Source organism: Pelecanus crispus, chromosome 5 (genome assembly GCF_030463565.1).
Source record: "Pelecanus crispus isolate bPelCri1 chromosome 5, bPelCri1.pri, whole genome shotgun sequence".
NCBI classification, from domain to species: Eukaryota; Metazoa; Chordata; class Aves; order Pelecaniformes; family Pelecanidae; genus Pelecanus; species Pelecanus crispus.
Genome location: NC_134647.1, coordinates 52,232,748 through 52,246,715, shown reverse-complemented (window position 1 = coordinate 52,246,715; position 13,968 = coordinate 52,232,748).

Sequence of the window (13,968 nt, the reverse complement as noted above, 5' to 3'; positions counted from 1 at the left end):
ATGGGCACCAAGAACTTGCCCCAGACCAGTGCGGGGCATGAGAGGACATCTATGGGGACACCCTGGCTACCTGCTTTGGGTGGGTACAGCCCTTGCAGTGACAGCACACCAGGTGCTCCTGTTAAAGCAAGTTGTGGGTTGCCCCTTGCCCCGGGTGGGCACTGAGAGCTTACCCCATCCCTGCACAGGCTGGAGGTCTTGTTCTCCTCTCTGATCCACAGCTGCTGTGGCATTTCCACATGTCCTCAGCATGGATCCTAACAGGATCAGACACCCATGGGAACAGCCACAACTCCTGTGCCAAAAACTCTTTCAGCTGAAACCAGGCACACAGTGTCCACCACGTTGGGTGAGAAAGATGTCCCCATGTCACAGGCTGAGAGCCTGGTGGGTGCCATCCCACTGAGTACACAGGCTGCCGTGAGTAAATGCAGTGCTCTGCAGCATGAGGAGGCCAGGCTGGAGATGTGCCCTCAATGGTGGTCCTCTATCACCCCACTGCCCCATCTCCAGATGCTGGAGATGCCAAAGCTGAGCATCCTTTGATATTAAGGACACTGCATGCACTGCAAAGCCTCTTGAAGACCCTTCCTGCTCCCAGGATGCAACCCAGGATAACTGGTGGTCTGTGGTCAGTGCAGACAGGTAGGCAGCTGGAAAGCATGTCTTGCAGCCAGCCTCCCTTGGCAGGAGGACGCTGCCCCTCTCCCTTTCCTGGGCACCTCTTCTTCCCCAGAAAAGGTGGCACAAGGACATGGCATCTCAGGACAGAGGTTCCCAAGGACCAGAGGGACTGGGGCTCTCAGCCAAGCCCTGAGTGCTGAGCAACCCTGGCTCTGTCGCAGGAGCACTGAGTGGTGTTTCCTCAATTAACAAAGCCCATTTCAAACAGCTTTTAGATCCTTAAACACAATTGTAGGCCTCAAATTGGATGCACCCCGCTTTGAAAGCTGAGTCCCACTGGCATCTCCTGTTTATATATGAACAATCAAAGTGATTTATTCATCTGCCTAAAGCACGGTTGCTCTTTGACCGTCCATCCATTATCCTTATCTATCTGTCCTAGTTAGGAGCTGAGCAATCCATCTTACCCAACCTAATGTATGCCAAACAACTCCGCAAGCCGCCACGCTCTGAGCGGGCTCTGCTGGGGCAGACGACACGGGCCTGGTTTTCAGCAGCGCTAACACAATTGCATTGACGTCAACCGGAGCTGCCCGCCATCACCCTCCTAGAAAATTAAAGCCTAGGATGGGCAGACCCAAGGCAAGCACTGAAGGGATCTGCAGTCGTAATCGGAACCGGATCTTGCCACCAGGCTCACCGTGCAATGTGCGGACCCTGTGCCATCAGCGTGCAAAGAGCCTGTTTAAGCCAGAGAACTTTTTGTTTCTCCTGATTAAATTGCAAAAGGGGACAGGCAGTGCAGTCCTGAGGCAGCATCTTCTCATTCATAATGAAAAGACCAAGCTGCTTGTGTGCCACATGAGCATGTGACAGGGGCAGCTGCGCACAGGGTCTCCAGCTGCCCCTGCCTGGGACATTGCAGAGGGGCAGCACCTTCTGCAATCGGAACTCAGGGGGTGTTGCAGGTGATAGTGGGCTGCAGACCTCCTGTCTCCCAGGGGAGAGAGGTTCTCCATCTTGTAGAAAAGGAGTTAAGTGAAGCACCATGTGGATGCCCCCTCCCTGGAAATGTTCAAGGCCAGGTTGGATGGGGCTTTGAGCAACCTGATCCAGTGAAAGATGCCCCTGCCCATGGCAGGGGGGTCGGAACTAGGTGATCTTTAAGGTCGCTTCCAACCCAAACCATTCTATGATCGATAACCTATGACCATAAGAAATTAGCTCAGAAAATGCATTGCCACCTCTCTTCTCATCTTTCATCAGGGACAAACAGTTGTAACAGGCTGAAGGTGTCTGCAAGTCCCATCTGCAGCAGGTGGGTGCCCAGCAAGGAGAAATGGGGTCCCTGTCCAACTGTTTGTCCCCATCCTGGGCTCTATGGGCACTGTTCAATCCCACGGCCATGGATGGGAGAGTGCTGAGGCTCAGTCGTGCAGGAGACATGGAGGGTCTCCACCCCACAGGACAGGCAGCTTGGGGAGGACAGAACTGGAGCTGCCCACCCCATGCACCACCATGCTCCAGCACAGTGCTGCCTGCACCTCTGGTCAGCAGGTCAAGCAACTGCTGCTGAAACTTTAGCTATGAAAAACAAGTCTACAAACTTAAATAAGCTGCAATGGGCATTGTGCTCCTCCAGGAAAACTGGGAGGGGTTTGCAGCTGAAAAAGTTTGAGAGTATGGTCCCATCAAGAGAGACCTCCTTTGCCAAATTTCACGTCCCCACGTGAAGTGCAGGGTGTGACAGCTTTCCAAAAGAGGTTCGGGAAGGGTGTTTGGCCACAGGCAAGCCAAATGGCTTTCCTCTGGCTTTTCTATTGGAAAAAGGTGACCCAGTTGGGCTGAAATTTTCCAGAGAAGTTAATGTTGAGACAAATCCCTGGCAGACAATTTCTGCCTAAATGTTCACATTCTGGCATTGTTCTAAGCAATAGGAAACATAGTCCTATAATGGGCAGTATTGGGTAACCTCAGTAACAAACAGTGTTATCTAACCTGTCTACAGTAAAATAATTAATTCTCATTAATTTGCCCTCTTTGCCTTTGAAGAAGATTTCCAGACTGGGAGAAAAAAAGACAAAAAAAGAGGAGAAGAAAGCAATGGAATTAGCCAGTCCCCTCTAGACTCGAATCACTCCAGGTCTGTGCAATGGTAGAGCAAGGAGAGGTGTTAAGTGCTGTAATTAGGAAACCTCTGAGCTCAACTAATAAACAAGAAAAAGGTTCTTGCCACTGCTGTCTCTGAGCAGGACCTTTGATGGTTGGGTAATATCGGAGGAAGCTCCTGGGTAGTGGAGGAAAAGCAGGGGGTGGTAGGAGTAGGGCACCAGCACTTCCAAAAACCACAGTCTTGGAGAGGGAAGAGCAGGTATTTACATGGTATTTGAGACACCATTTTCATCTGTGCAGAGTGGGCAAGCAATGCTCTTGTATCAGGATTCTCCATAGCCCTGGTGAATGGGGTTTACAGCCTGTCTGAAAGCAGGAGTCACCAAATTTTTGTGAAAGAACCTGTTTTTGAAAGATTTCCAGCCCAAGCAATTAATGAGGTTTGGATTATCCAGAGAAGCTCCAGGTAAGCATTTACAATTTGGGGAACCAAACAGTCCCAGACCCTCAAGACCAGTGCCCACAGCTGGGTACCAGGTTGCACGGTTTGTATCCCCAGTTCTGCAGCCAACTTGGTAGCTCAAAGTGAGGTGAGATGACCTCTCCACCCACACACCTTCTCTGCTGTTGCCCTGGTTGGACGGAGACATAGCTACTGAGCATCACTGCTGCCAACACCGCTGCAGCGCTCATGCAGTCTGATCCAGTGAGCCACCAACATGTTTTGAGCTGTGACCCATTGTCTTCTGGAAATTCCTGGCTGGGTGGTGCCAAAAGATCACCCAGGTTCAACAAATTTAGTTTGCTCTACTGTTTGATGACTCTGTCTGCAAGCCAGGGTGACTTCATAGCCGATATGAGTGCAGGAGCACTCACCGCATGCTTGGAGAGAAGTCCACAAGCCAAAGAGGTGGTTTTGTGCACTGAAACTATTTGCACTGAGCTTAAGTCAAGCAATGAAATATTCATAGGACACTAAAGCAGTGGGCTCACTGGCTGCCTTCTTATGGGAATTCAATAATACTGGAGACAGCCTTAATTCAATATTCAAAAAGCCTCTTTCTCTTTCCCTCTCTCTATCCATCTCCCCGCTGTCTCTTTGGGTTCAGAGATCTTTTTGGAAACCTCACTTTTATGCGCTGCATGCATTAGTGGAGAGAGAACAGAGGGCTGGACAGCGGAGAGGAGAAATGGGGGAGGAGTGGGAGCACAAGGATGGGGACCACACGCAGGACAGATGGGGATTTCTGGTCCCCAAGCTGCCTGTTGATGCTCAGCTGGATGGTCTGAACCAACCCTTCCTAAAGGCACATGTACATGGCTTTTTTGGGGCCAGACCCACACTTGTGTTCAGACATGGCTGGTTAGGAGTCAGCTCTGGCCTGAGAGCTGTGTAAACATGGTTGCATGGTCCTGTGCTCCCACCAACAAAACCTGCTGAGAAACAGGCTGCCTGGCTCAGCCGTGGTGTGATGCTAGTGGGACTGAGGCCATTTTTGGCTTGGCATCTATCTTGCAAAAAAACCCCAGTGGAGATGGAGCCTTTGTCCACCAGTGTGGACTGGAAACTGGAAGAGCTGGGCCTAGATGCTCATGAGAGGTAAAGCCCTGTGGCTCCAATGACATGGGTGCTGTTCAGGTGGACATTCATCCTCATCCGGGGTGAGGACACAGATGCTGGCAGGGCTCTAATGAGCCATTTTCGTTCTCCTGGCTTGCCCTGCTGTTGCTACAACTCTTGATCCCTGTCCTGGAAGAGCAATACTGATACCCTCCTCCCTGTTTCAGAGAGAGCAAGAACCAACCTGTGAATGTCTTCCCAGAGGTCATGTTTTGGGTGGAATTGCACTGAGCTAACCCCAGAAGCCAATATTGACACACAGCTACCCTGTGCCTGGAGTTGGGCACTGCTTCGTGCTGCAGCTGGATGAGAGGGAGCTGTAGCTCTGCTGGTAGGACCTTTCTGCCCATCACAGGGAGGGCCGATACTCAAGGATGTGACTGAAGCCCCTACAGCTGTTGAGAGGCCAGGAGACTGTCTGTTGCCCCTCTGAATATAAAAACAGGGGACACCAAAGGGTGTGAGCAGCAGAAGGTGGCTTTCCACACCATCCATGGACACCACAGGGGCAAGATGCTGTGGGTGCTGAAGTTTCACATGGTTCATACAAATTCAGGGAAGAAAGTGCCCTGCAACTACCTACTTGTCATCTGTAGCTTTGGATGGCAATGCTCTATATGCATTGCAGCAAAGGGGAGATTTAGAAGAGCAACAACTTTCCAAGCACTTAGAAGGGGCTTTTTTCCCCCTTGTAGGATCCTTTCCCGGAGAGTATTTAAAATCAAATTACTTACTCCACAATGCACTGGTTGGTTTCTTCTGGCATCTCCCCATCACGAATGCCCTCAAGCAGATCAGTTTCAACCTTCAGAAAACCTCTCTATTAGCATTTGATCTTGTCAAGCTCTTTTTATAGCCACTCTTAAAGCTAAGTGGAAGCTGCTCGATGGCTATCTGCCACATTGGGGCATGTGGGCAGATGCTAGCTAGCAGGGCCAGAGCACAGTACCCATGCAGGAGGCTCCAAAGCACCAACAATGGTACAAAAAATGCACAAAAATTGGGAGAGATGCACAAAAACTGGGTCCATGTTCACATGCTGGGGTGAGGATGGGGAGCTCCATACTGCTCTGAACTGCTGCCCATCTCCAAGGCCAGCTAGGAGCCCTTTGGTGGCTGGGTGCTTGGTGGGTGCCAGCACCCTGGCTTAGGGGCTGTGCTTGTGCATCCTGCAGAAGGATAGGGCGAGCAGGATGCCTGCAAGTCCTTTCACACCTTCTGCAAGAGCCTGGCATTAGCAAGGCCCCAGCTAAACTCCAGCAGGGACCTGATATGCTGCCTCCCTTTCCTGCACTTTCCATGGCAAAAAAGAGATTTCTCTTTTTCTTCCATATTCTAGCATCTCCAGGCCTGATGCTGATCATGCAAATACAGTGAAGATACTTTTTCTCCCTGTTGATACTTTATAGGTTCTGGTTCCATCTGCACTTGGAATTATTTTATTTTTTTAAGATTTTCTGGCAAATCACCAGTCCCACAGATGACTGTTTTGGAGCAGATTTCCCTGTGTGTTTGGAGGCAGTGCAGGTCTTCTGATGGGTTCTTGGGAAGCTCTTCCTCGCCTCTCTGCTGGTGCTCCAAGTGCATCCCAGCCATGTCACCCCATAACACTCACTTCCTACCCCATCTGTCAATGGCTTGCGGCCTCCTTCTCCCTTTTGTGACTTCAAGCCAGGTGGAACAGCTGGACCACATCTCCCAAGGGGCACAGGGACCTCCTGCTTCTGGGGCACCTGGTACTGCCTGGAGTCACCTGGTCCATGAAGATGAGCAGAGGTACAGTGCACCCAAAGCAAGCTCCCAAAAGGCACTGCCAATTCACTGTCAAACAGGAATTTGATGGTGTCAGGCTCAAACTTTTCCCTGTCTGATGTAATATCTCAGATACAGCACAGCAAACCACAACCCTACCATAGATACAGCTATAGTGCCATAGCATCAGTGTGCGTCTGGGTTCTAGAGGCGAGGCAGGTATTTTATCCTATGGCAACATGTCACTGGAGGTAGGTAGTTAGCTATGGGAAAAACTAGTTGTTTTGTGATGAACCGAGATTGTGAAGCTTGCTTTTCTCCAGATTTTGAGTCTTATACTTTGTCTCCCAGTTTTAGAGCTCCAAGCTAGGATTTTTCTGTATTTGTGGTGTTGAACATTTCATGACAACTCTTGGTGAACACCAGAATATAGTTGATGGATCTCACGGACGATGTTGGGAGCTGAAAGCAGAGACATGCACTGACGTTTCAGTTGGGAAAGTAGGTTATAAAGCGGGTCTAAACAAGGTTACACAGGAGGTGTACGGCAGAGCAGGGATGGGATACAGGGTCTACAGTAATGCCCCCCACACCTCACCTTGATCCCTTTCTTCTCGAGGACAGCTTGAAAAACCTGAAGGTCCCCCTTCACCCAAAGCACCTATTGCACCATGGCTCTTGGGGCACTGGTGGGTGACGACCAGCTCTGTCCCCATGCAGCAATGCATGCTGGGGTGTCTGCATGATCCCAGCTGCTCCCAGCTTCTCCCTTGATGAACCCCCCCAGGTGGAGCCACCCGCAGACCTATAAGCCTTCCAAGAAGACCTCTGTGAGGAATAGCATCACTGATGGATGTTGCCTGTCTGCGTGAATCGTCTGCCAGTAGGTCACGAATTACTCAGATGTGTCTGTTATCTCAAATTATTCCCTGATTCACACGGTGGCTTACGCAGGAGCTCCTTGATTAGATTCCTCAATATCAAACGCCCCGGCTCATTGGCTTGACCTTTTCATCCACATAAGCCTCCAGGCCATAAACCATTCTTATCCGAAATCTTGACCTCATATTTAATTTTATCTCCGTTGACGTTAACGGAGGTTAGTTAGGCTTGAGCATGCACTGGAAGTTAAGCTTTCCTGTACCAGGGCCTCCATGCATTTCCCTATGCTGACTGATGACCCAAATTCAAGGATGCCTTTTCCCTGGCTTCGACAGCCTTCAGCTTGGCACATGCATAATTCCTGGAATCTGTTCTCTACCACCGACGATGATGAATCAATCATTTGTTTTCTGAACGTGTTCCACAGAATTCCCTCAGCCTTCAATGAGCTGGCTGGCTTTCCCACCAGAAAATTAGTTGGCTCAATAGTTCCTGGGATAGTGAGCACCCTGAGTACAGTTCCTGCCTGGAAACAAATGGATTTAAATGTTTGAAGTGAACTTTTGTGGGATGACCTTTTTCAGCAGTACCCCAGCCTTGTTGAGAATCAGACTCAACAAAAATGGTTTTGTGGGCAGAGGGTGGTTAAGGAGAAGGAAGCGTGCATAAGGGTTGGTGTATGGACATTGGTCAGCCCAGGGCAGTCTAGAGAGGGTTTTTACAGATTCAGCAGACCCCTGGGTACCTGACCTTGCCTGAGCAGTTCCGTGGAAAATCCCTGTAACACTCAGGTTGAATTAATCTCACTTCACATCAGGTATCTGTAAGGTGGGTTGATTTGCTTGGTTGTCTAAAGCAAGCAAATCATCCAGGCTCCCTCTCTGGTGAGTGAAAGATGAGCAAGAGTTCAGTCCAGAGGTTGATTTATCCCATGTATCTAAGGCAACTTGTTTAAATGGGATGAATCACTCCCAGACAGTTTCTCATTCAGTCCTTTGGCCATCGAAAGATCTTGGACAACAGCTTTTGCTGCAACAGCTAGCTTTTGGATGGCTGAAGCTAGATAAAGTGAGTCCTGCTCCTCAGTGCCCACCTATGCATTTGCAAGTCTCCCCTGCTTTCCAAACATCACCATCTCCAAGATCCACCTCCACACGTTATCATCCACAGTTGCTGCATGAAGAAGGACAAAGCACCTTCAACAAAGTGGCAGGAGAGGAACCAGCAGAGCATCCCAGTTCACTGGGCAAACCTAATTTGGCATTTCCCCCATAGCTGCTTCAGCAGCAAGGTTGGATCTTCCTGCCAGCAAAGGGGACTCCCCACCACAGCATCTCCTACTGCTTTGCTTTTTTTTTCCCTGACAGAAAGGGGTTTCCTCAGGTCTCCCCAACTCTTTTGCTGCAGTTTAAACCAATCACTCCTTGCCTTTTCCTCAAGGGACAGTTTATTCCTTCTCTGGCAGTCTTGGGTGTATTTGGAGCCTTTTTCTGTACTGTCCCCTCAGTTGTCTTTGCTCTTGGTGAAACTGCCACAGCCCCCTGGTCTCCCCATGCTGGCTAGTTTTTCCATGCTCACACAGTAAGTTTTCAGTGTCTCTGAGGCAGCTGAAAACTTTAAGTTTGTTCCAACTCCACAAACTGATTGTCAGCATTGGAAACAGGAGCCCAGACTCAGATGAATTGGTTGAGAGCAGCCCTGCAGAGAAGAACTTGGGGATATTGGTGGGTGACAAATTGGACATGAGCTGTCAATGTGTGCTTACAGCCATGAAAGCCAATCGTGTCCTGGGTGCATCACCAGCAGCGTGGCCAGCAGGGCCAGGGAGGTGATGCTCTCCTTCTACTCCACTCTTGCGAGACCCCAGCTGGAATACTGCATCCAGCTCTGGGGTCCGCAGTACAAGACAGACATGGGCCTGTTAGACGGTCACCAAAACAACCCAAGGCTGGAACACCTCTCCTCTGAAAAAAGGCTGAGAGAATTAGGGTTGTTCAGCCTGGAACAGAGGAGGCTCTGGGAAAACCTTATTGAGGCCCTTCAATAACTAAAAGGGGCTTAAAAGAAAAATGGATACTTTTTACCAGGGCCTGTAGTGAGAGGACAAGGGGTAACAGCTTTAAAATAAAAGAGGGTAGATAATAAGGAAAAAATTTCTTACAAAGAGGGTGGTGAGACAGTGGAAGAGGTTGCCCAGAGAAGTTGAGTGCCCCATCACTGGAAGTGTTCAAGGTCAGGTTGGATGGAGTTTTGAGCAACCTGATCTAGTGAAAGATGTCCCTGCCCATGGCAGGGGAGATGGGCTAGGTGATCTTTAAAGGTACCTTCCAACCCAAACCACTCTATGATCCTCAGACCATGATTAAGCTTTAGATAGATGCCTCTGCTTTCCTAAAGATGCCCAGTTCCAAAGCCTGGTAGGGAAGCTCAGTTGGGCAGGGGATCATCAGCACCTCTGGTAATCACATCACACCAGCTTGAGTGCCAAATGGGGCTGGGGGAAGCTGAAGTCTTTGGGCCAGGTGTGGGTGTTTATGTATTGGCATGATGTAAAGCATGTTTGCAAAGAGGAATGAATCATTTTTGCCTATCAGTTTAATTGTTGAACCCTGCCTCTCTCTGCAAAAGATTCATGAGTACATGACAACTTTAATTTAGTCATTAGTCCTAATTATTCACTCCATCTCTCCTATTAATAACATTCATTCAGCAGATTGACAGTAAACAGCTCCATGCAATTATTTTGCTCAGTGAAGTTTGAAACATGAGCTGCGCTAGGTATTTCTGATGGGGCACAGATTGCATGGCACATCTCTGTCTACCCACCGCGTGGCTATGAAATCTTAGAACTGCATTTCTGGTGTGAATGCCCCTGTTTGCAAAATGAACACGTGCCAAAAAGCTGCTGGTTCCCAGACTCAAAGGCATTTGTTTGAATATCTGTGAAAAGTGAATACAAAGAAGGACCGAAGCAAATATCTTAAATAGCTCAATAAATCACCAGTCTCAACTTCACAGGAGACAGCTTTCTTCAGGCTCACCGTGCATCCACATATTAAGTGACAGTGTGAGAATTTGCCATCTGAAACTGAGAGCAATTTATTGCAAGGGTACATGAGGAGTACCCAATATTTAATTAACATGATGTTAATTAGCTATATCACATTGCTTTATTCCATCCACACCATGATCTAAGCAGATTCAGGCTCCTGACCAGTGTATGTAGCCCTCTGCCTTTCTTTCCCTGTGTTACCTGGGCAAGGATTCTGGACATCACCAAACCATCAGCAAGTTACTTACGGCTCAACAGTTCAAAGGCCATTTGAAGTTGTAGTCCTTAATGTCACCCTTAGCAGCGAATAGAAACAGGAATCTCCTTTATGCACATAAAGATCTAAATTTAAAGCCCCATATCAAGCAAAAATCAACAGCTCACAAGCATGCCCTCATCCCCAGAAGAGGCAGCTGCAGCATTAACTCCAGACAAAAATCCCTGCTACAGAAAACTTATCGACTTCTGGTGGGGAGAGCTCCTGTCTTGGTTTTAAATTCACTTGAGATACAAAGTTTATTCAATTATTGGCCATCTAGAGATTGAAATGTGGCTTCACTCCAAATATCAGCTAGGCAGGGGAGAAGATGACAACCAGGTTAACCCTTCATTTACCCTTCAGCTAGACAGAGGGTGGGCAGCAGGATAGCACCAAGCAATCCTACATACATGCATCATGCATCTCCAAGGTTAAAGTTATTGGCTCAGTCCCCTGTATGCAGAAAGGGTTTTTACACTGGCTATGCCTAGGAGGGCAGGTGGAAAAAAAATCAGTTTGATGTGGTACCCAATGGGAGGATGCTCTGTTCACAAGCCCCCTTTTGTAAGGGGACCCCATGTAGTACAAAGGGCTCTCTGTCTTCAGGGGAGACCCACAGCTACAAAAACAAAGAGAGACACCGGGAAAGCGTCTGGTTCATTATTCCCCTCTGAAAAGCTCTCCAGTGTCAGGCTTTTTAAAGGAAGACTCTGGGCAATGATGGGGGTGTGGATTAAGACTGAGACTCATTGGAAGACGCAAAGCGGGGAGGCTGGCAAGATGCAAATCCTCACCAAATGCCCTGGGAAGCACAGAGGGTCTTGGGCTGGCAGCAGGGACCACATGCCAACACATGGGGCTCCTGGAAGAGGTCAGAGCTGCAGTAGTATAAAGCGTTTTTCTCCTCTAGGATGCATCTGGAGCACTTGAGGGGCACCACTCCCATAGAGGTTACCTTACTACCACTGTTTTTGCTGGGGCCGTGCAGCCATGCTCACTGGTGGCTCTGGAGAACAGCAAGATGCTGAAGAGAAAGCAAGCACCAGCCAGCACAGCTTTTCCACATCCTGCTCAAAGTCTATTTTCAGTCATAAATACAATTTCTGCTGGAGGAGGAGAGGGTGGGGAAGGTTATATTGTATTTGGAATGCTAAAGCACAAACCTGCTGCTTTCTGGGAATCTCTTCTGTATTAAACTGATATGACTTGGAGCTCAGAGCATCATCCTTGCCACTCACTGCAGGCTGGGGTGTTCCTGCAAAGCGAGATTTGCTCTCAGGGGAACCAGGGAGCAGAGCTCTTCCTGGCACCAGGCAGAGATGGGAAGCTGGATCTGTCCCCTGCGAGAGGGATGGTAAATGGCCTCCCTTTCCTTTGTCATTATTTGGCAGCAGCAGCCCAGAGATGGGTCTGGGAAGCAGCAGGCTGCAGTAACCGGGTATGGAGCATCTTTGCCTGGGCTGAGCTTGCCCTCTGATGGTAAGCGCTGGTAGTGAGAAGAAGCAGGTCTCTCCCAACCCCATCCTCTCCCCTGGGGCCTGGAGGGTTTCCTCATGCCTAGCTGAGCCCCCTGATGCTAATAAAGCATTTCAGAGTGCTGCTGTCACGAAGGCATCCTCAGCTCCTGGGCTGAAAGTTGTCCCAGTGAGGGCAGCTTCTCTGGGCACCCCCTTGGCCATGACAGCCCAAGTCATGCCCTGCCCCAAGCAAGGCTGGGGCAGCAGGGGCTGGCAGAGGGCAAGCAAGGTAGGGCAGCAATGCTGCAGCACCTCAAAGGGGGCAACAAGGCCACAAAATGCTTTAAGCCCTAGTTTAAAAAAAGTAACCAGGGAACATGAAAGAAAACAAGCAGCTTCTGCCAGCCATCTACCAGCTTACCCAAATCCATCAGCCGACTCTTTTGCAGGGAGGGTAGTCCTTGCAGCACTAATCCCTGTGATCTGCCAGCCACCCAGCTTAGCAAAGAAAAAGCAGACAGGGGAAGCAGCCAGGACACAGCCACATCTGCAGTTGCTAACATCAGGGAGCAGAGGGCTGCCTCACATAGGGGACAAGTCAGGAGCCAAGGGTAACCCCAGCACAGCAGGACACTCACAAACAAGGGTGCAGCCCTATGGTACCTGAACACAGCAGGCAGGGCTGGGTGCTGGTAACAGGGTCCATCAACACTTCCAGACACAGCAAAGGAGGCAGGTCTTGGGTCCACCCAGGATCAGCAGAAGATGGTACCAGAGGCAGGACTGGAGACCAGCTACCTATAGCACAGGCAACAGGTCCAGCCAGAAGGTAAGACTAGCAATAAGCACCATTCTACACAGGCCTGAACTTAAACAGAGCTCCTGGGCCAATGGCCAGAGGGTGTGTGGGTGGAGGTCCCAGATGAGGCTGCTCAAGTCAGTCAAGGCTTTTTGGTGCCCTCAGGGTCCTGGTAGCTGGCATGATACTTCATGCAGGGACAGAGCTTAACCCATGCCCCCCTTTTTTTCCTGCCTCTCCCCTATTTCTCTGCTGAAGGTCAGACCCTGGGGCGCACCTCCACAGTGACAGAGCTGTTGGCTCCCTGCTTTTCACGGGAATCTGCTTCCAAGGCAGACACTAACCAAGGACCTTGCTCCCCTCCATGTTCATGTGGGAGGAGACGTAGAAGATCCAATCTTTCTCCCCTGTTTCAGATTGAAGGAGAAAAAGAGCAGCCATACGAGCACAGAGGTTGCACAGCAAGGAGAGAGTGATACACACACACATGTCTTGGGAATCCAGGGTTGGACCTGGGGAAGAAGAAATATATAGGGGGTAGTAAAAATGAAAGGCATGCCGACTGTCTGGGTTAGGGTGTCAGGAGTGTAGATCGGTGGGTGAAGGCCAGGGGTGGTGAGGACTTCAGGTGCTGCAGTTTGTGCGTAGTCCCTTGCATCCAGCCTGGGCATCGCATTGCATTTCCCTGTCAATGTGCGCAGGGGGGGATGAGAGCAGGCACAACTTTATGTCTTTTTTAATCATGAAAGATCCATGTTGGACCGGGCCAGTGAGCAACAAGACAGCATCACAGTGGGTCGTCCTGGGCTGCAGGTGAACAGAGATGATGCAGAAGAGCAGAGCCCACTCCAGATGGGCAAAGCAGCAAGCAGAGGGCAGGAGCAGTGTATGTACCTGTCAGGGAGAGCAGCTCGAACACAGGCAGACGTGTATGGATTTTTGGGTTGGTTCAGCCAGTGACAGGGATCCCAAGATGGCATCCCAAACTTTTATTTGCCAGCTCCAAAAGCCTTAGGATAATGTTTCTCACCAGATAACCACAGAGACATCCTTTTACTTCCTACTTGAAGGAGGAGATGCACCAGACATTTCCTTGTGCCCAGTACCGGTTTGATTTGGGCAATGAAGAATAGCACACAGGCTAGACAGAAAAGCTCACTTGTGCGGGCAGAGTTCATGTCTGGCAGGGGCAACAGGGCAGTATGAAATTTCCCAGGCTGGAAACCATCAGTAGGTCCATGGATCACACCCTGAAATGCCCTTGTTGGTAGCTGCCTTCTGTAGAATTGTGAACTTTTCAAAACCCATTGGTCTGCACCAGGAGAATCAACCCTGATGAATGAAAGTGGACTGGAAAATATTCAGGCTGGTCAATCCTGATATAGTCATTCAACACGCTTAAAAATACTG